The sequence below is a fragment of the Podarcis erhardii genome, assembly GCF_964252035.2.
Source record: "Podarcis erhardii genome assembly, chromosome: 5".
In the NCBI taxonomy this organism is placed as follows: Eukaryota; Metazoa; Chordata; class Lepidosauria; order Squamata; family Lacertidae; genus Podarcis; species Podarcis erhardii.
This window is the reverse complement of record NC_138509.1, coordinates 29,058,534-29,081,795: the sequence shown is the minus strand read 5'-3', so window position 1 is coordinate 29,081,795 and position 23,262 is coordinate 29,058,534. Positions and strand designations below refer to the sequence as shown.

Here is a 23,262-nt window from a genome sequence, read left to right as displayed (position 1 = left end):
TCTGAATATGAAAAAAAATAGGCCAATGCTAGAAGAAAATATTTCCTCTAACTCTATTTGAAATCTCAGTTTTTTGAAACAACAACATATATTGTTGGTTGTGAATATCTGTCCAAATTTCAGAGGTATAGTCAGACTACGGAAAACCTCAATTTAAAATCCTGAGTAACAGCTTGTGTTTTCTTGAATATGGAAAATGACAGCAGCTAATTTTCATACATTTAAAAACATTTTATTATGGTGTAGCCTAAAGGGTTGCACACAAATGAACAAGGACTTCATCCATTTTTAATAAATTAGATTCTTCTGCCAAAATCTCTTTAATTCCTTTAGCAATCTTATTTCTATATTGCCCTGTATCTGAGGATCACAGAGTGGTTTACGATATAAAAACCACAAAAATACATAACATAGTAACAAACTAAGATAATACCTCCCAGTTTAAAAGGCCATAGATTGCTTAATTAACCAAAGGCCTGGAAGAAGAAGGTTTTCGCCTGGCACTTTAAGACATGTAACAAAGACACCAGGCAAGTATCCCTCAGAAGAACATACTGCAAATGGGGAACGATCACAGAAAATGCCTGTTATCATGTTGCTACCTTCCAGACCTCTCATGGAGAAGGGCGTCAGATGATGATTGCAGGGTCTGGGTCGGTTTGTATGGGCGGAGGTGGTCCTTGAGATATTGCAGTCCTGAGCCATTTAAGCTTTATAGGTAAAGACCAGTAGTGATGTATGGAAGTGAAAGCTGGACCATAAAGAAGGCTGATCGCCGAAGAATTGATGCTTTTGAATTATGGTGCTGGAGGAGACTCTTGAGAGTCCCATGGACTGCAAGAAGATCAAACCTATCCATTCTTAAGGAAATCAGCCCTGAGTGCTCACTGGAAGGACAGATCATGAAGCTGAGGCTCCAATATTTTGGCCACCTCATGAGAAGAGAAGACTCCCTGGAAAAGACCTGATGTTGGGAAAGATGGAGGGCACAAGAAGAAGGGGAAGACAGAGGACGAGATGGTTGGATAGTGTTCTCGAAGCTACAAGCATGAGTTTGACCAAACTGCGGGAGGCAGTGGAAGACAGAAGTGCCTGGCGTGCTCTGGTCCGTGGAGTCACGAAGAGTCAGACACAACTAAACGACTAAACAACAACAAGGTAAAGACCAGCACTTTGAATTGGGCCTGGAAACTGATTGGCAGCCAGTGCAGTCAGGTCTGCATCATCATCATCAACCTTTTATTCGACCGTCAGTCAGAAAAAAATACAAATACGTTTATCAATACACAGTTAAAACATCCAGAAAGATTTTAGAGCTTAGCCAACACTAAAAAGGGCTAAACATATAGCCCCAATATCAATACAGTCAATTATGGTCTTGCGACGCTTAAAGGCTAAAAAAAGAAATTTGGCCACCAAAAAAGGTATAGCTCTAGTGACATTATTCAGCAAGTATAAAACCTGGTTTTCTCCGGGTAGGAAGCTAAGTTGACATAGGAGTGGGTCTATAAAATTTTGTCTAAGCTCTGCATAAGAAGGGCAAGTCAAGAGAATGTGTTCGGTGGACTCAACCACACCGATAGCACAATGACAGGTTCTCTGGGCGTATGGTACTCCCCTGTACCTTCCCCACAATATCGCAGAGTCAAGGACATTTAATCTAGCTGCTGTAAGAAGTCTGTGGTATTCCACATAGTGGACTTCTGCAAGGTAGGGGGCTGGTATGGGCCGATAAATCTGGTCCCCTAGGAACATCCCTGGTTTTACCTGGGCTATGTCCTCTTGTCTGGCAATATCACTCAGTCTCCGGGAGATCACATCTCTAGCTTGATTGTACGTCATAGACTCAAAGTAAAGGTGAGACAATCCGCAGGATTGAACCTCGTTAATGACCTCCCTTTCCCACGATGATTGGAAATCATCCCTCAATATCAAGGGGGCAATACCCACTGGTTTAAAACAGAGCTTGAGCCATAGCCAGAGCTTCGTCTTCAAGGCCACGTACCGTAGAGCTTGCCAGTCGACCTCTAATCTCATGACCGCACCCGCTACCGAGGGGGGAATCCTAAGGATGGCTCTAAGGAATCGCGTTTGAATAGAATCCAGTTTCAAAAAATCCCTACGGGAGCCTAAAGAGATGCCCACCAAAAGAAGGGGGAGGATTTTCATTTGGAAGAGTCTCAAAGCTAGCTTCACTGATTGGGCCTGATTCTTAGCATATAGAGATCTGATCTGGATGGCTGCTTTAGATGCATTAGTTGTTATATAGTCTCTATGGGCCAGAAAAGACCTATTTGACCGTATTACTTGTCCCAGATATTTAAAGCAGTTAACCTGCTTTAGGGGAATCCCGTTCATCGACCATCAATGGAGTCTCGGTCGGGCAGAGAAGACCATGATCTTGGTCTTAGCGTAGTTGGGTTGGAGCTCATGCTGAACACAATATTCCTGTAGAGCTTGCAACTTTCTCCTCAGTCCAATAGGGGATCTGGCAAGAAGTGCGGCGTCATCCGCGTACAGAAGAACATTCAGAGATCGGCCTGCTAATTTGGGGGGTGGGGGGTGGAATGCATCGTTGGCCATGTGAGACACCAGTGAGTTAATGTAAAAACTAAACAATGCTGGGGCCAGTAGACAACCCTGTCTTACCCCTCTAGTGGTGGTAACAGGGTTGGAGACTAGGCCTTTATTGTCTAGCCTGATTCTCAAAGAGGTGTTTGTATGGAGGCTGATAATCAGATGAAGGAGACGACGATCGATCTTTGTAGCAGCCAATTTTGTCCATAGCTGCTTTCTAGAGATTCGATCAAATGCCTGCTTAAGGTCAATAAAAGCCACGTGAAGGACCTTTGGGGCTTTGCCGGCATACTTTTCTGCCAGGTGGTTCAAGGTTAATATTTGGTCTGTAGTAGATCTTCCAGGGTGAAAGCCCGCCTGTTCATCGGCAATGATATTGTCGTCCTCCATCCATTTCGATATTTTGTTTAACAGGTACCTCGAGTAAATTTTCCCAATGACATTTAGCAAGCTGATTGGCCTAAAGTTGCTCGGCTCTGTATGTGGGTCTTTCTTATGTATTAATACAATCAACGCAGAGCTCCAGCTTGAAGGAAATTTTGCTGTTTTGTTTATATACGTGTAAAGTGCTGCTAGAAGTGGGATCCACCAATCTTTATTTGCTTTGATGGCGTCAATGGATATAAGGTCATCACCAGGGGCCTTGCCTGCTTTGAATCGGTCTATGAGAGTTTCAACTTCAGGGCATGTAACTGGGTCCCAATTGGGCAGTGCTTCCGGCTCCACCATATCTCCGCAGGCATCGTGGGCTGCATACAGATTGGCGAAGTATCTTTCCCAAGTGTCCGCTGAGATGTGGGGTTCTATTTTTGCAAGCGGCCTACCCAGGTATCTGGAAATTAACTGCCCAAAAGAGGCTGGGTTTCTATTCTCTGCAGCTATCAGAAGGTTGTTCCAATTATTTCTTTCTGCCTCGAGCTTCTTTTCCTTTAATAGGGCTTTGTAACTTCTCTTGAGGGTGATAAGACGGTTATTTGGCATGGGGTCATTTGATGCTCTGTATGCCAACCATTCATTATACAGATGATTCTTGAAGTTTTTACACTCCTCATCGAACCATTTTTTGTGAAGAAACTGTTTACCATACTTTGTGGGGAACCGAGCTAGTGTTGGTTTTAAAAGTTCTACTAAATCGTCATATATTGGTAGAGGCTCATCTGCCTGCATAAGGGAAGCCCTTTTTATTTGGAGCTGATCAGACCAGAGAAGTTTGTTCAACTGCTGGGCTGAGTTGGAGGTCCATTTAAGGGCTGTAGGTCTTATCTCCAGATGATCATTTGATAGGTGCACAAAGGAGTGTCTATCAAGTTCGTCAGCCAGAGTCAAGGAAATTTCTAGAGGGAAGTGATCACTCTCCAATCTTGTAGCCACATTAAAGCTGGATATTTTTGGGGTAAGGTCAGGAGATATCCATACAAAATCAATAGTGGAGGCACGTGAACCTGACCAATAGGTGAATTCGGCAGGGTAGTCCGAGCTGACTGCCCCATTTAGTAAAAGGAAATTGAGGGCCAGCAAGGTTTGCCTGCATTTGAAACCTGCATAAGTGGCTATGTTATCTTTGAATTTCCTTGGTAAAAGATCTGTGGTCATAAGAGGTGAAGAAGGGTACTTGTTAAATTTAGAGAATAAGATTTGGTCAGTATGTGACAGGCGTCCATTAAAGTCTCCCGCCAACAGAAAAGTGGCTTCTGGGTATTTATCAGAAAGCGTTTCCAATGTCATTTGGATTTCCTGCCATCTCAGATCAACCAGATTTCTCTTATAAATTGGGCATAAGTAGATATTGATCACTACTATCGTTTCCTCTGCCGTTTGTAACTTTATAATCAGCATAAGTGACGACTGGATGTCGATTTTTTCGGCCTGAAGATTTATGGCTAAGGAAACAAAAGTGGCCAAACCTCCTTGCGGTCTACCATGTGATAACGAATTCTGCATGGCATTCAGATAGAAGCCCTTGTATCCTGTTAGATAGAAGTCCTCACAGGCCCATGACTCTTGGAATAGAAGGATGTGGCTGCCATTTATATAGGTAATAAATGATGGATCTATCAGTTTGGATTTAATACCAGCCACATTCCATGATAGTAGTGTAAGAGGCCGCTTTGTGTTTCCCTCAAGTCATGATTTCTCTTGCATGGTTAATCCTGGAAAATCCAAATGGAGGTGCACGCTGCATGAAGGGGCAGTAGAGTGAAAAAAGGCAGTAATTTTTGATTGTTTGCCTTTCAGGTTCGAGTTGTCACATGTCACAGGAGCAGCCAGTGGCTGGGGCAAATTTATAGGTCGCTGTGAGAGAGAATCTTGATACGAGGGGATGTTACTAGCCGACAAGTCCATAGACTCGTCGTTTGCCGTATGCTCTGTAGTCGCAGGAGTCGTGCCTTGAGGCTCAAGGCTTGTTGATGGGAAAGCACTATGTAAGACTGAAGAAAGACATCCTTTTCGGTTAGCTTCCAGTAGCTTGTTTAGCCTTGCCACTGCCTCAGTGTTTGTCCAAAGGGCTACTGGATCTCCCAGTGTCTCTTGCATCGTCATGGTATCAGCACAAGGAATGCAGCCATTTTGAGGATTGGAGATCGTTATCGCTGCAGGGGGGGGGGGTCCACATGAGCTTGTGTCTGCCAGTCTTTAGGAGCATCTATAATGGCCAAGGCTGGGCCCATCAAAGCTCTATCCCTTAAGGCAGTCTCTTCTTGCCGGTGGGATGGTCGGCTAGTAAATCGTAGGGAGGGGTTCATAGGGAGGGTCCGTTGCTGCGAATTCCGGTCATAGTCCTCAATCCTCCTTATAGGCCGGCTAACCAAATTTGTTGAGTTTGGGATTTTCCCAATAATGCCCCTACAGTTGTTAAAGAAGCATCTTTGTGGGAAGATTCCATACCAGTTGAGGCGATTTTGAAGTTTGCTCAAGAGTGCAGGGAGCCTGGAAGAGTCGAACTTGAGCAACAAGCGCTTAAATTTTGGAGTCTCTGGCAGCCATTCTAATGATAGGAGATCACCCTGGGCCAAGTAGGACCTGGTCAACTTTCGCAATGAGATCACAGCAGCTTTACAATTTCTCCAAGCATAGTAGGGGAAGCAAGAGTGAGCGATATTCAAGCATATATTGTTAGGGGTGAGTTGGAGGTTTACTAGCTGCTGCCCCCTACTTAGGCTCTGTGCCTCATGATTATCAGGTCCCTGATGATTTAATGGATTCAAAATCGAGGTAGGGGTTTTGGTGAAGGCATTTAGTTTTCCCTCTAACATATTGATGGAAGCTGAAAGTACCTTAATTTCGTCAGCCAAGTGCAGGCAATATTTCTGCAAAGTCCTCAGCTTCACTGATTGTACTATATCACATAAAGATTTACAATGAGGGTCGGGGTGGGAAGAGAGGTCATCTGGGCTGGCGGTTATATCCAACAGCGATTTGTCTCCTGGCAAGGTGGTATCTGAAGTCGTTACGGGTTCATATAGACAGTCTACCTGCTTGGAGGTGTTTAAAAGGTTGTTTGGAGTCGTTGCAGGATCATGTAGGCAATCAAACTGCTTAGAGGCAACAGGTGAAGGAGGCACAAGATTGCAGAAAAACTCCTCCAATGATGAGATAGAAGGCTCTAAGGTCTTAGGTGGTGAATCCAGCCCAGTAGGCTTCGAAACCTTAGACATAGGTTCTGAGGCATTAAAGGAAAGGTCTTCCACAGAAGAAGTATGACCACGTTTTAGGTTCGTCATGCTAAACCCCTTGAGCGGCTTGGTTATCTAAGCATCCTTCAAAGGCCAAGCAAGAGCTAGTGGGAGGCCAGGGAAGCGCGGCCGGGGCTGCCCAAGTTACAGCTAATCAGGTTGTTAAAGAAGCTCATTAAGGCGATTTATGGCGCTGACTTTGCAAGCTTCCACAGGGTGAGTTCCTGGCGTTATCATCAAAACATTATCGAGCCAACTTCCAGGGAAAAATAGGAGCGGAGTAACTTACAGCATGAACTGGGGAGGGGGAGCTCCGGCAAGCACGTCTTACTTCGTCACCATCTTCCCATCGACCTGCAGTCAGGTCAGGAATGGTGTTATATGCTCAAACCATCTTGCCCCAGTGAGCAACCTGGTTGCTTAATTCTGCACCAACTGAAGTTTCTGAACCATCTTCAGAGGTAGCCCCACATGTAATGTGTTACAGTATATCTTAATGGTTTAATGCCTTTCCTCCCAGTTGTGACCAATCAACAAGGTAGTTGCCTTTTTCTTTAACTGTTGTGCCACTGCCTTGTTCCTCTTCTGCCAATGGTGACATAACATGCCACCCTCCTATGAGGAATTCTGTGGCTGGACCATACCGCAGAGGAGCCCCTGTTGCTTGGTATAGGGTCGGTGGGTAGTTCCTGCTTTGATAAAAAAATTGTCCTCATTCAAAGCAGGAACAAAATGCCTAGTTTTGCAAATGCCCAATTCTGCAAAATACAGGTTTAGAGGTGCACTCATCAGTCAACCTCCTCAACTGTTGGTATCCAGCAATATAAAATGGCCCCCACTGCAACCTTCAGATCTGCAGTGTTCCTACCGTAAGAGTGGTGGCAGAAAGCTCCTCTTTCCTTTTCATTAAGGAGGCCAGCATGAAAATTCATGCTTTTCCTCCTGGCACACTCATTTTAGAGGAACATAGTTGCCAAACTTCATAGGCTAGTGGACACATCTGGAATTCTGAGAAAGTCACATATCCAACAGTCATAAAATGGCTGCCTTGAGGGTGTGGCATAACACAAAGTGGCTGTCACATCTAATAGAGCAGAAAAAGACAGGAAAAAATATGTGGCCATGTCCCCCAACACCTGTCCCACTGATGGGGAAAAGGGACCTAACTTTTCATCTATTCAGAATGGAAGGGAGGATGGGTGTCGAGTCCTGGTGTCCAGTGCAGTGTGGGCATGTTTAAAGGTGTGCATAAATGTAGGAGAGGCTGAGCCACTGCAACCAGGAACTGAACAGGAAGAGCAACCACTCTCTGTAGCCCAGCCAGCCAGTCTGTCAGCCCATGCTGTTGAAAATGGACAAACAAGTGCGAGACTGGGCAGGCAGACACTGCACTGGCTTTCTTGTGCTTGCTGCATGCAAGGCATGCCTGGGAGCTGAGTGCCCAGCGCCTATGGTGCTGGTCTCACATTTACCTTTGGCTAGTCTCCATTGGGTCACTAAGGCTGGGGGCATCCTCTTCTCAGGCCCCTGTGGGGGAGTTAAAGGTGGCATCTCTCCTTGGGGCAGGATGGGCAGCTCAGAGACCAGGGGTAGTGGCCAGAGGACTCCCAAGGAGAGGGGAGAGGAGGCTGAGGGAACACTCCACAAAGGAGGGTGTTTGAAAAAGGTTGAGAGGCTGCCAGCTCTGCAGGCAAGGGGTGACATAATGGGGCTCATGAGCCCCACAGGGGTGCTGCAGAAAGAATGTGGTTGGTTAAGGGAGCCGTGGACTCAAAAAGGTTAAAAACCTCTGCATTAGTACTTTGTCACCCTCCGTGGGTTCTGGAAACCTAAGGTCCATTGTGGGCTTGCATGCATGTATGTCAATTTTCTCTCTCTGTGGTCAGTTTTTATTTTTAAGTTTCAAGTTTTCCGATATACCGGATTTGCAGAAAACGCGCTAAAAGGGAAAATAAAAAGTCTGGCCCAACCTGTAGTCTATCCTGGAAGTTCAACAAACCCATGGTCTATTGGGGGCGTGTGTGCAGGCATGTACCTGAGGAGCAATCTCAGACGCTTAGCCAATTACTCCCCTCTTCCATCCCAGGACTAAATGGGATGATACGCAATTTTCTGTTTCAGAGCAACTAGGTTTTCTGTCTCTCTCTTTCTTCTTCCAGCAGCAACTTTGAAGGTTTCTGAAGATGAATCTTTCTTTGAATCTGAGGAAAATATTTTCTTCTATTTTTAGAACCTTTGTCCTTGGTGTGCCTTGCAAAAAACCCAGAAAAGTTTACAGGCAGGATGTTTCCATGCTATTTTTTATGGCTAGCCCTTTTACTCTGTAGCCATATATTCACTTAAATGAGAGTAAGACTAAGAGTGGACATGCATAAGATTGCACTGAAAGACTGCAGTCCTAAACACACTTATTTGGGAGTAAGCTCCATTGAACACAGTGAGCATTAACCTCTATGTAAATGTGTAGTATTATGATGTTAATAGATGAGGAATGCATGGTGCATAACTCTTCTTATTTATCTTCTTCTGCAGAAATGCATATAACTGAGCCCTAGCACAGAAACCTCTGCGAAATATGAGATAGTTGTAGTTATGGTGATTAAATTAAAAACCATTTGTCATTAATATTCCTTAAGTATCCTGAATCAGGGGATATTTTAGGCAATTACATTCCCAGGACAATTAAAATGTACCACAGAGATAGGAAACCAATAACAGCTATAGGTAAACAGTGTTTGTCATATGCGTACGGGAAGAGAATAACAAGGCCATGAAAACTTGCATTGCCCTTAGGACAAATTAATGTGATGTTTTGTAATTTGCTATGCCTCTCTCACAAGGAGAATCAAGCATATAGATAAAGAATTTCTGGGTCGTAAAATTAAAGAGGTGGATACAAAGGTGGAGGCAAGGAAAATGGCTCTCCTCAATCAACCATAACTACCACCCTTGGTGGTATTCCTCTTGTGTTCTATAAAACACCGATTATGTTCTTGGGCTCCTCCTCCTATGTTTTAATTTAAAACTTCTGAACATCTAAATAGATTGGGGGACATAGCCCCCCCCACTCACATTCATACTGTTAACTACTATACAATGACCCCTGTGCTTAGTGGACTGTAGGAACATGGCTACTGGAATATGTTGCATTAATGCCCAGTGGGTTAATGGTCCATTCTCTCCTTAAATATGATTGAGCCTCCTGGCTTCCCTCTTCCTCCTCATTTCCTGGCTCAAACAACTGGCAGCAGTTTTCAGTCACTGTGGCCCTGCTTAAGAGCCATGTTAATAAACCAGTTCAGATTAACCAGTTTGTGTGGAATGTCAACATCATCAAGGTGGCATGCCCTACGCACATTTGGATGAACAAGTGTAGTGTGGCAGAGGAGCCTGTTGGTGTGTTGTTTTCCCTCACCCCAAAACATGCTTGTCTATTAAATTTATGTTCTGTCCTCAGTGGCGTAGCGTGGGTTGTCAGCACCCGGGGTAAGGCAAGTAATTTGCGCCCCCTAACCCGTGGATTTGCGCCCCCTAACCTGTGGATTTGCGCCCCCTAACCCTAACCCCCAGATGTTGCGCCCGGTGTGGCCGGCCCCCCCTGCACCCCCCACGCTGCGCCACTGTCTGTCCTTCCTCCCAAAGGAGCCCAGGGTGACAAACAACAAGTGATAAAACAATGAAACAATTTTTTTAAAAAAACAATTCTTTGAGACAGGGAAAAATCTCAGTTTAAAAAGGTTTGTTGAAAGAGGAAGGTTTTCAGTATGCACTGAGAAGACAACAGACTGTGCCTGCTTAAGATTCAGAGGGAGTGAATTCCAAAGAGTAGCTGCCATAACACGAAAGGCCCAATTCCTAAATTGTGTGGAATGGACCTCATGATAATATGGTATCTGCAGGAGGCCGTCACCTCCAGAGCACAGTGATTGCTTAGTATATAAAAGGGTGAGATTATATTTCAGGTATTCTTGTCAGTCCTCACATTTTGCACCAGCTGCAGCTTCCGAACCTATCTCAAGGGCAGCTCCACACAGCGAGCATTGCAGTAATTCAGCCTTCATTTTACCCTAGATTCATATCTGAAAAGGGCTTTGGTTTTTGAAATATAAAGGTGGGTTGGGGGGGTAGGTTTAGGTGCAAAAGACTACATCTAGTCAGCAGAATTAATTCATGTCGCTCAGAGCAAGCATTAGTGACTGCCAGTTTTTCCTCCTAGGCTGGTAAGAAAGGGTACATTTCTGCCATGTGTCCCATCACTGCTGCAAGTCCTGAGGATGAAAGTGGATTGGTGAACTTTGACAATTCTATTTATGGAGTTTGGAAATACTTTCTGCTCCTTCACTGCAGTGGTCAATGAATCCATAGGGTATCTGGGCCCCTTTCCTATGAAGCAACAATTGCTTTAGGGGTGGTGAGATCACTGTGCAACCAGTTAACTGCATCTCTGCAACACTTATTCCAACTTCATCTTTCAGTCAGCTGTTTTTCTGGTAAATGGAAACAGGGATGAAGAATGTGACATTTGATCTCTTCCAGATTGTGTCACAATTTTAGATACAAAGACAAATGCTTTAAATCACTTCAAAATAATCCCAAACGCAAATGTCTGCTCAGTTAAAAAATACATTTTATGTTTGTATTTGATCTGTTGACCTCCACCTACAGCTCATTTGACATCAAAAATCTTTCATTTGCATAAGTTTACAGGGTTCATCAGGCTACATTTACACACAAACATTTCTAGTAGGAGTTATTACAAGGACATCTTCGCTATGCTTGACCTCTACACTGGGCAGCTACTGAGATGTTATGAAGGAAGTTGAGATAATGTGCTTGGTAATGATATATTGGATGCATTTTAATTGCCTCTCTAGAACATCAAGTTGGAAAAAAAGGACTTCTACCTCATTTCCTAATGGATGCAACTAGTGATTTGTTTGTAGCATATTGATTGACACAAATACCATGGAGACCAACATATTTGGGGAGAATAAATAAGTAAATCCCCAAATGCCTTACTACTACTACTACTACTACTACTACTACTTGTAGGGCGGTATGAAAATGTTCAGAAATTTTATGTGGTTCAGAACAGTGCAGCCAGATTATTAACTTGAGTTTGCCATATTTATCATATTCTGCCATTGTTGAGTGAAGGATCATCATGTGGTGGTGGTGGGTGGGGTTTAGTGGTTGCATGGAGGGGTCAGGTAATTACTATTTTCCCACTCCACTTCATCTCATACACCAGTTACTTATTTTTTCAGCACTGTTTTTCTGCTACCACCGTAAGAATCTAAGTATAGTTGGTAATCTAAGTATAAATTACCAATAATAATAAACCTCCACCCATCCAACAGCAGCTGTGCAAAAAAGTGTGATACAAAACAGTGCAGACTGCACTTTAAAGTAAAACATGTTTTATTAATAAAATCAGATAGTTAATATTAGAATTGCAGTGTTGTAAGGGATCCTGAGGATCATCTAGTCCAACACCCTGCAATACAAGAATCTCAACTAGATCATACATGACAGGTGGTCATCCAACCTTTGCTTAAAAACCTCCAATGAAGAAGAGCCCACCATCTTCTGAGATCATTCCATTTTCGAACAGTTCTTACTGTCAGAAAGTTCTTCCTGATGTTTAGTTGCTTGTAACTTGAATCCATTAGTTCAAGTCCTGCCCTCTAGAGCAGGAGAAAACAAGCTTGCTCCATCCTCCATGTGACAGACATTTAGATATTTGAAGATGGCTATCATATTTTCTCTCAGTCTCTTCTTATCCAGGCTAAACACACCCAGTTCCCTCCACTGTTCCTCATAAGTCTTGGTTTCCAGGCCCTTTATCATCTTTGGTCACTCTTCTCTGTTTATGTTCCATCTTGTCAATATGTGAAAAGTTGGGATGTGGTTTAAAGTGTGACCTGATTTTTTCTCTGTAAGAGAGTATATTGGTTTTTGTAATTTGTTCTACTTGAAGCTCACAGTGAAATAGTACTGAAAAACCATCGCTCTGTCATAAGAATAGGTCAGATAAATATTTATGCAAGACACACAGTTTTTAAAGTCAAATTGTGCACTTTCTCATAATATATAAATTTTATAGAGCTTTCTTTCACTTTATAGCTACAGATCTTAAAAGGTCTTCAATCCCACCAACCCATCTGTTTTTTATCAAATACATGGCAAATTCTCAAAAAGAAGAACCAGAGCATCCATGCAAGGAATGTCCACAAGTTTCCTTTTGCACTCAAGGACAGCTGTTTGATAGAACAGATCAGGTCCTAGAAGGCTTTCTAGCAGGAAGATAGACTTCTCTGCATGTTTCCTGTCATCTCCTTTAATCCACTGAAATGGGTTTCTGTTCTGTTCTGACAGGAAGGGAATGTGTAAGAAGAGAAAAGAACAGGTTCTGAGGGCTGCTTTGAACATTATTTTGTTCATAGGAGCACTGTGACTTCAGTTACATCAGCAGTGAGTAATCTTATTACTGGTGTCAGGTGGAATTATAACTCTCTTAATATATTCTTCAGAAGGTATTTACACGTCCTGAATAAAAATATACCACCTACATTCCCTTGTCACCAGTGGTGTTTGGTTATCTGTGAATGATACGGGCTACAGAACAGAGGTTGAATTTATTTTATATTTTAAAAGTGTTCTATTTCTAGTTAACACTGCAGTCCATAGAATACATGCAGACCACAATATACTTTCAATAATCGATCAGCAACCGCTATGTGCTGTACCCTGTGGGGATGTGCTAACTAGATAGGCACAGGGCTGATTCTTACCATCCTTGTGTGGGGATTGTAACATCTGATTATTTCATGAGGAAGCACTTGCCTGAAAATACCATATTATGTTGGTCTGCATCATCAGAGAGCCAGTGTGGTGTAGTGAGAGCCAGTGTGGTGTAGTGGTTAAGAGCGGTAGACTTGTAATCTGGGGAACCGGGTTCGCGTCTCCGCTCCTCCACATGCAGCTGCTGGGTGACCTTGGGCCAGTCACACTTCTTTGAAGTCTCTTGGCCTCACTCACCTCACAGAGTGTTTGTTGTGGGGAAGGAAGGGAAAGGAGATTGTTAGCCACTTTGAGACTCCTTAGGGTAGTGATAAAGCGGGATATCAAATCCAAACGCTTCTGTGTTGCTAGTTTCCAAGCCTTCTCTGTGGCATGGTAAATTCTGCTGTTTTCACACGGAATTGGTTTTGGACAAACAGTTAATCCGTTATCATCATCATTATCATTATCACCTGCAGGTCTCAGAGTGGGTTACAACAATTTAAAATTCAGTATTAAAAACAGTTAAAACAAATTACAGCCACAGGAATAAGGCGATTGTAATTAAGAAAATGAGGTGATCCTTACACAGGAGTTGTGCTACATCAAAAAGGACCATAATGTTGGCCTAAGAGAGATAATAAAAAGCATTTCCAATTCCCCATTCAAAATAAATGGGTGACTACATGATGCATTGCACTACAACAGCACTTTTCACAATGGTGATCCCTCTGCAGTAAGAAACCATTAGATTTACAAGTGGAGATGTAAAAATTAGAATTTGTAACGGATGCAATTGGATGTTGTATATCAGGGATGTCCAACAGGTCGATTGCGATCTACCAGTCGATCGCGGGGTGTCCCTGATTGATCCTGGTCGATCATGGGTCCCTGATTGCCCCCCCCCAACTCAACAACTTTGCCTCCCCCCCAAAAAAAAGCACAACAACTGCCAGATTTTTAATAGTGGGAGTAGATCGCAATCTCTTGGAAGCTGGACAGCCCTGTTGTAGATCAGACACAATGTGAGACTCAAGCTCACTATCCATACCTATGGAATAACCAGCACAGGAAAATTGGAGATTCTACATTTTTAAATGACACTACTAGCCAAACATTTCACTATTATGTCCTGTGGCAAGATTTAGAATCTTGGTGGTCCAGAGATTATTTTATTCTCTGGATAAAAAAACATTCTCTCATTCCTATTATGGGAACAAATGAACCTTTTGCCACAGGTAGAAAATAAATGCAGGGTTCTTGATCTTTTTGAAGTAATTTTGAATTATTGCAAGTATTAAACTATATAATTATAAAGCGAGCCAGTAGCTCTCATTGATTCTCAGACATATTTTATTTTTTAAATGATGAAGTATTCACAAAGCATTGGGTGCAATTAGTATTTTGCTTAGTTAAAAAAATTAAAAAAACCTTGAACACCCAAATTTCACAAGGGTTCTTGCCCAGGAGCCTTGTACTCTTCTGCACATTAGCAAGTGGTTTATGTTGTCTCTTTAGATGGCAGCCATTCTTGTATCTTAAAAATATTTGTTAATCAGAATAATTTCATTAGTGTTTTGTTTTTTTTAAATGCATCTAAATTGTACATACTCCTGAAATATGCACTTTGAACACCTGCCATATACAGACCACATAGAAGTCCAGATGTGGTCTGAACTTCAAGAAATAACATCAAGGCTCTGTAGAAATTCAGAACTCCTCTTAATAGAAGTTTTTTTTTTAAAAAAATGATTAGTTTCTTAGCAGATTTGGCATTTAATTAGACTAGCAAATACTGTCTGCTACCAACTAGAGTTGATAGAGATGGATAGATGCATGCCTATCTAGCAATCATATCTGATTTTGAACAAAAGTACTCTCCCTTTTTCTGTTACTCAGAACTGATAATGTACAGTATTTACAAATATTTTTGTTCATATATACTGTACACTTAATTGCTTCAAGATGAGTTCAAAACTTTTTTATTTTAAATCAGCATGCACATGGAAAATCACCATAGTTCTCTTAGATCAAATTAAGGAAGAGGTAAGCCACTGATAAGGAATTCTTGGTTATTTTCCAAATCTATCTTACTTTAAAAACAATTACTGAAGCAGAGTACTGTTTGGGGATCATGCAGGTTGGCAAATTAGTTAATAGCATTTTAAAAACAGTTCTACTTTTTTTCTTGGTTCAAAAACCTGTTTTTAGTTAACTTTATCTTTATCTTGAGCACCAAATCCATTTACTAAAGATTGTATAATTTAGTTTATTTTCTTTCTGTGGCTTAGGTGCAACTCATATAAATGAAACTTCACCAACTCAATAAAAGAAGTCAGAGGTTCTTTAGAAACACTTAAGCCATAGCATAAACTAGATTCACCAACCAACAAACAAAAAATCTCTTTTGCATTTGTATTGGCTAAAGTACTTTCAGTAGAGCTTTTGCTGGTAATACTATGTGTTGTGATTTGTTGTCAGTTTATTGAAGTTAGTAGAAAACATAGCATTATTTGTCTTTAAAAATTAAATATTGTGAATTATAGTACCAGGGGCACAAGTACCATCTCCCTGTGTTAATTTGTTGATTAGTTTGGAGCAGGGGTCAACAACCTTTGTGTCTGGATTTTCACTTTTTGAAATATGGAAAAGCTACATTCTGTTAAATTATCCTTTATTATGCATTTATTATTGAGATGTGTTACTTGCCCTATACTGTAGAAAGCACCCCCACCAGCCAGTTTTCCAATTAAATTTCTTGCCTTCTGGTGCTTTTCTCTTGCCAGTGTTTCAGACCAATTATTTACCTCCTGAGACATGGGTTTTTGAAGTGGAACCCTTTGTCCAGAGAAGGGGAGTGACTTGTGGAAAGGAAGTTCCTGTGTAAAAGTGGCAGGGAAAGGATTAAGCACTGCTCCCTCCAATTCACTACTGCAAAGTCCTTCCTTCTGAGGGTGCTTTGCAACACTGACAAGACTGTGGGTCTAATCTTATATCTGAATGCAATATAATGTGGCATTTGACTCTTAGACCCTGGCAGATTTCCAGGGGTGATTTTATTTTCCAACAAAGCCCCCATAAATAATCAGGCAAGTATCTGTACTTTCACTAACTATGGCACAGATTTATAGAAAGAGTTGTTTAAGTAGACCGCTGAAGACTTTTTCTTATGGCAGTATATACTGAATTTAATAGGGTTTTCTCAGTAAGTGTTTAATATTAGTGCCTTTTCAGATGTCCTTAAAACAACAACAACAAAAACAACAACAAAAAACAAACAAACAAAAAAAAAACCATCTCTACTTTGCACATACAATATTCTCTTTCTCTAGCTTTCTGGTTTACAAAAGAAGTGGAAGAGAACTTGGGAAAGACAGGAAGAGATGACACATCTGTTATGTACTGAAGTTCTCACCCTGGGCCAGCAGGGGGATACTGTAGATAGTTCAGGTCCACATATGCAAATAAGGGATCAAAAGTGACATTCAGTGATTGGATAGTTACAGAAAATGGTTACTGTTGCATTCTAGTGGAGCTCTATATAAGCAGGCTGGCTGAACCCTTCAGTTCAGTTCTGTTCTGGCCTGTGAATAAACAAGAGCTGTTTGAAGAATTGCTGTGTCGTCTGATATGTTCACCCACAACTTAACATCTGAGCTTAAAGGAATTTGAAATACCAAGATGCACAAAAATTAAACTTTGCAATCCAAGATCCAGTTGAATTTTCAGAATTAAAACCTTGGTGCATAGCTTTGAATGTTAAGTTTCAGAGCTGCTTCATACAATCTCCAAATAAGGAGGTAGAATTCTGGACTGTGCCTCAGACTACAGCAGTGTGTGTGTGTGTGTGTGTGTGTGTGTGTGTGTGTGTGATATTTCTGAATATTTTCCCATGGTAAAAGCAAATCAAATCCTGGTTGCACTAGTTTCTTACATGTAGGCAGCTGCAGTGGTTCAGTCCAGAGTTCTTCAATCTTGGTAAGAAACTAGTATAGACCATACAATTAGCAATTGAGTGAATGCCTTTTGAAAAATAAATTGCAGGTGCAGACCATGGTGTGACCTTTAGCAGTGCTTTAACCCTTTCCTCTGATGTGGGTAGGGGTCCTGGGTCTGTTTATTTCTATTGTACAGTAGATGGAATTTCCTATTGGAGTGAATGTGAGCTTCTCCTAATGCACATAGCAGTTGCATGAGGCCTGCTCCACATTAGGACAACAGTGCTGGGAGAAAGAGAATTAAAGATCTCCTGTCCCAATGCCAAAGTGAATTTTGAAGTATTTGAAAAATTTTGATTTTGATTTCAAATGCTTGAATTGGAATTAAGGCAAATTGTCCTCTTTCTGTTTCCTTTGTTTTTAGGCAGGAATTGAAACAATAGTTTAAATGCTGAGAAATAATAAGACAATTAGTACCTAGAAAATGCTGTAAATACCACATTCATTTAGCCCAAATCTGTGAAACAGATCTTAAAAGCTTTGGGTTCATAAAATAAATAAATCAAATATGGGAGGAGTAGATGTGTTAATATTCAAAGGAGCTGTAATTCTTAAACATTGAGGAAACTGATATATGAATGCAGGCTGTGTCTTTTAGGCCTGTCTTTGGGATAATAGATGGGGAAATATGTTGAAAGAAACTCCCATCAAATCTCTGTCTTACCTGTGCCCTGGTTTTGGTGCCCTGTGAAGTTGCATAGGTCTTCCTACTTTACTATAGCATAACTCTGGCAAAGCATAATAAAGCAAATGCTAATTAGCTTCACACTTTTAAAATTGCATTAAAATTGCCATGGTGTTTATGCTTTTTGAATTTTACTTAGATCTATTAAGGGTTAAAGAGGATGCTGTATGTAGCAACGTGAAAGTTAAATAAATGTAATTATTTACTTATACAAGTAGGCTGTTCATAATTATACAAGTATGTTCTCTGCAAACACTCCCCCGCCCCCAAGAAGGTGCCTTCTGAAGCTGAAAAAGGACCTGTACCGGTTGCTTTTCTTGACAAATGCTGATGCTGTAAATTATACAGCTGTTCTTCCTCTGTATGGATTTTGCAGTACCAAGAGCGATTTATAGGTCCAGAGTGCAGCTGTTGAAAGTCATTTATTCTTGGTTCTCATATTAAATCTATCATATACAAATGCATTAACATTCAGTACAGAACTCAAGGGCTTAAGATAGTTTTTTCCTTCTTCATGGTCTTGCAGCCTGTAAATATTCTCTGGTTACACAAAACACATTTTTGATTGTCATTTATTATTAAGTTCATATTTAAAGAGGGGCTCCATCTTTTTATGATTTCCCCTTACTAAATATTTGAGGCTTTTTTTCATTTAATACTATGATTTATATATATTTGTTTTAAAAGCCTCCTGTCAACGTTAGGGAAAATTGGAAGCCTAATAAGCATGTTTGAATAAATTCTTTTGCATTAGTTTTACTGTATGTCACTTTAAAACGTGTTCAGGTTTCATTAATGTATTATCTTAACATATGCCAGGCTGACTTTGGAAGATCAGTTTTAGTGTTCATTAGTGTAATTTGAATCTCTTGCTTAACAAACTGTATTTTTAAAGAAACATTCCTTTATACTAGCATGAACAAAAAACAGAGCCCAGGGTAGTTCCCTGTAGGAAACAGAAACAGGTGTGGTTTTCAGTAACTGGAATCCCTGGCATCACTGAGCAAGCTTAGCCACCATCTCAATGTCGTCCGTCATTTCTCTCATAATGTGAATAAATTCCATTCTCTCTGCTGTTGTGGGGTTGTGATTGCAGGGATGTTATTGCACTGTCATTCCTGATACTGTGTTGGCCCAGTTTTACTGGCAGAGATCCTGAAGTGGGTGCAGAATGCGCCTGTGCACAAACTCCACATTGCCTAGGCAGAGAGCAACCCCACAAAACTCAGTAGGGCTTAGTTCTAAACAGACAAGCATATGATTTGGATTTCTAATCTGAGGTACATATGTGAAAATTGAAGCAAGGCAACATTTATTCCAGAGCAATTGGAGTGCTTTTGTCCCTGACTCTGCCCATCATTGGTTCTGGCTCACCCGCTGCTTGCATGCACCCACTAACAGATTTCCCAGAGGATTGATAGGAAAAGGTTGCCCACCCCTGCTGCAAATATAATATGGAAGACTGTTTCCACAATGGGCTTAGTGAGTTCTAGGAGCTCGGCCCAACTCCCTTGTCTCAGATTACCTCAATAGGAATTGCTGCCTAGTAGGTGATAGTGTAAGGACAATATCAGGGAAGACAAGGAAATAGATGCTAGATTCAGCCTGGCATCATATGGACATAATGCCATCTGTTCTTGTATTAGTTTGAGTTTGATTTCATTTCACTGAGAGACTATTTTGTAACAATATTTGAGAGCCTCTTGTAACTATATAGTGGAGTTTAAGTATTCTAAATAAATAAATAATTGGGGTGGGTGGGGTGAAATCTATTCTGTATGTGTTGTGTGTCTCTACAACCCTGACACTTTCACATGAATCTAGACCAAGTATTAAGAACAGCTCACTGGAATCAAACTGCATCCAAGACCAGGAAAGATTATATACCTGAAGAGTCTGAGCTGATTTATTGCAGAATGGATCCACAAACTGGTGAAGGTATTGGTGAAGGACAAATCCAAATGACACTAATCCCATAAGAGGCTACTAATTGGATTTCTTAAAAATATTAAACTAAAAGTATCTGAGAACAAGTCAAAACACATACACCGAATGAAATTGGTGCACAATGCATATGAAAAAAGCTGAAGTTACAACAGATAATACATTCTTTTCTCTGATTTCAGTACAAGTGGATTTGATGTACATGCCTGTGGGTGGCAACTGGTGTATGCATAAGAAATTGAAAAATTCAGAAGTGTAATACTTCACCAACTGAAGCATGGAACCTCAGTGGCCAGCTGAATTTCTAAATGGTGCTGAGAACTCATGTAGAACAAAATGAGAATGAAATGTTGTGGTAGTGAAGCTCAAAATCATCCTAAAGTTTTAAAAAGTTAATGCTGTTATGTGGAGTAATTGGGTTTTATTATCTGTTTTTGAAAATGTGTATCCTAACGCCTTTGCTAACCTGTCTGTGATTTTTCTCCAGGAAAGATGTTTGTTGTACATCTGGGGATAGGTGTCTGTTTTTTGGGGGGAGGGGGGTAGTATTATGAGTTTGTGAACCCCTCCATTGTAGGCTCAGGTTGTATATACGTGTAAATAAACCATATAAAGACACCACAGTTTCTGCTGTGCCTCATTTCCAAAAGCAAACACAAACTATGGGTAAGCGCCTGGAACCCCTGGAATCTCGCTTGAAGACTGTGGTGGCGTGCAACAGTATTCAGGTTCTTGGATAGATATAAAATCCATTTTCCACTATCCACTATCTCATCACCCCTTTGATGATGTATTTGGAAACACACAATAACTTAAGCTCATATGATACTTCCTGGTGAAAATATATCTGTGGAGTAGTAATATGATGCAGAATGGCAATTATATGCCACACCGGCTGAAAACTATCCCTAGCTAGATGCATATTTAAAAAGACACATTAATTTATCTCTTTTACCAAGGAACAAGTAAGATATTGGTTTCTTTTTTTTAAAGGGTTCTAGTAAATATCTACAATCCAGCCAGCAAAGCCATCTCCTTTAATATAATTCTTAGCATGATTGCTGATAACTTGAGAGGTGGATCATGACTGTAATTTAATAAGAACTCACATTTACAACTTGGTAAAGTTGTCACAAATGCTTTTCCTGGTAACTGATTTTGGGCTATGCTTCATGTAACTTGAAATCTGATCACCAGAATATAGTTTCTATATACAGTGGTACCTCGGGTTACAAACACCTCGGGTTACAAACACTTTGGGTTACAGACTCCGCTAACCCAGAAGTAGTACCTTGGGTTAAGAACTTTACCTCAGGTTGAGAACAGAAATCGCGTGGTGGCGGCAGTGGGAGGCCCCATTAGCTAAAGTGGTACCTCAGGTTAATGGTTTCAGGTTAAGAACAGACCTCCGGAACAAATTAAGTACATAACCAGAGGTACCACTGTAATCTTATATCTTCCTTCCTTTTGCAGTTAGAATAGGTTATATGTTTCTTGATTGTACTTCAAGCTGTTTGTAGATAGCATGCTGGAAAAGTATTGCTTTCCAGTACTTCCACATCTGGTATCCTCTTCCAACACCTGCCATATTGATTCTAATCTGATCTGGCCCCAAATGAGCACCATCACAAAGTGTCATTCCTATAAACTAGTTTTCATTCCACCTGATTTTTATATTTAATCTGAATTCACTGGACTTGCAGACTTTACACAGGTGGAAGATACGAAACAATATTTCCATTTTAAAGGATTGTTTCTGTTCATACAGCCATTAATGGAGAGCTCTAGCCTACCCCCCACTTTAGCAGACAGATACTGATCTATCTAGCTAGCTACCCATTGTTTATAACAGCAGTGTCTTTCAAGTGCATCAAATAGGCTCTTTCCCAGACCTACCTGGAGATGCAAGGCAACGAGTCTGGGGCGATTTGCATGCAAAACAAATGCTTTACCTTTGAGCTACAGCCCTTCCAGGACTGTTTTTATTCATACTCCCTGCAACAAATTCTCAAAATGTGAATTACATGAAAATTATACAGTTGTGTGTGGGGAAATAGGAAAAAGCTGCAAGGAAAAATATTAATGGATCTTGAGGCATGTGCAAGTATAATTAACCTTCATACCGTTGTTAGACAGTAATTAAGCTGCATTTATTAGGGATTTTATGGCAGAGGATAGAAATGGTACACAAAAATCTAAACGATAATAATATTTTTTAAAAAAAATAAAAGACAACCCCCACTTTTCCTGCCCTTTTGCTATTTTTGTAAAATGTGGCTGAATAGGAATTGAGTTGCAAAGTAGAAATAAGCTCAGGGAATTTATTTTCTTTGTGTTACTAGAAAAATAAACATGCTGCTTTTTTGAGCTTTTTATCTAAGACGAGATGCCAGCATGCTCTAGTTCATAATTACAAATCCCAGGATGTTTTGTGCAGCTACAAGTGCTAACCTTGGGTGCTTTTTTCTCCAGGAATCTTCTTAAAATTATATTTTATTGTTCTCTGTTCAGAATGTGTTATATAGCGGTAGCCAACGTTTTGCTCCTTTAAAATGTCGGTTCTTTCTTTTCTCAGTTTCCTTGCTCACTCTATTTTTTCTAGTTTTGATTATTGTACATCTTGTACTCTTGGTACTATAGTATCTTGAACTATTTCTGCCGGTGCTTCAGGTTCAAATCTCACCTCAGCCGTGAACCTATTAGGTTGGATTAAATGAACCTCACTATTTGCAAGATGAGGTCAACAAACTGACCTACTTAGGGTACTGAGATCAATCAGGATCAGGTTCATGAATAGCTAGGAATCCTAGAGAATGGGTATGATGATTCTCCATTGTGTTTAAACTGAGCAGCCGGCGCTAGCAATCTGGTCAGCACAGTAGTCTGGATTAATAGGTTTGTGAAGGACTTTGAACACTCAAAAAGTGCTATAAATAATTCTGTTCTTTACATAGTGACAAGTACTTCCAGTGGAAAATTAATATATTTCCTTGACTGGGCAGAATATAGCATTGGATTGTTTTGCATTTTTTGCATACTCATTAACCCATATACATTACCTGAAACATGCAGAACTTTCATGAAAATGGTTCTGTTGTGCTTATGATTGTTCTTTAAAATGAGAAACTTGAAGCCATGACCTGTAGCTTCTGATTATATTCCTACTGTTTCTGTTTATTGCATTTTTAAAAAACAAACAACACTTTATGGTGTTACATTCGATGTGGTATCCAAATGCACACTACTGGAAACTGTAAAATTATATCATCGTGGACAAACAAATTCATTGTTCCTCCTTCTAAGCATTTAGTATTTTGAGTTGCTATTGAAAAAGAGTCTCCTGTCTGTTGCTGGGCTGATACAGTATATTCTTTAATGATGTGGTTGAATCAGGATATGGGGCCTGTGTGCAACACTAATTCAACCACAGTTAAAACATTTCCATTTCTTAAGACCATTTAAAATAAATTATTGTCCTGTTTGGGCTGTCTCCAGGCTCACAAGGGAAGTGGAACAGAACAGTGGCACCTACTGGCAGTAGAGTGTAAGGGAAAGTAAGGTAGAGTCATATGCAGTGAAATTAGGTCAAGTAAGACAAAGT

The 23,262-nt window shown here is 40.7% G+C and overlaps 1 protein-coding gene across 14 annotated transcripts in view; it reads left to right on the top strand.

Moving 5' to 3' along the window:
* The window catches only part of CTNNA3 (catenin alpha 3), a 566,694-nt gene that overhangs the window by 79,929 nt on the left and 463,503 nt on the right, over window positions 1-23,262 (top strand). The gene's annotated exons all lie outside the window — the stretch shown is intronic.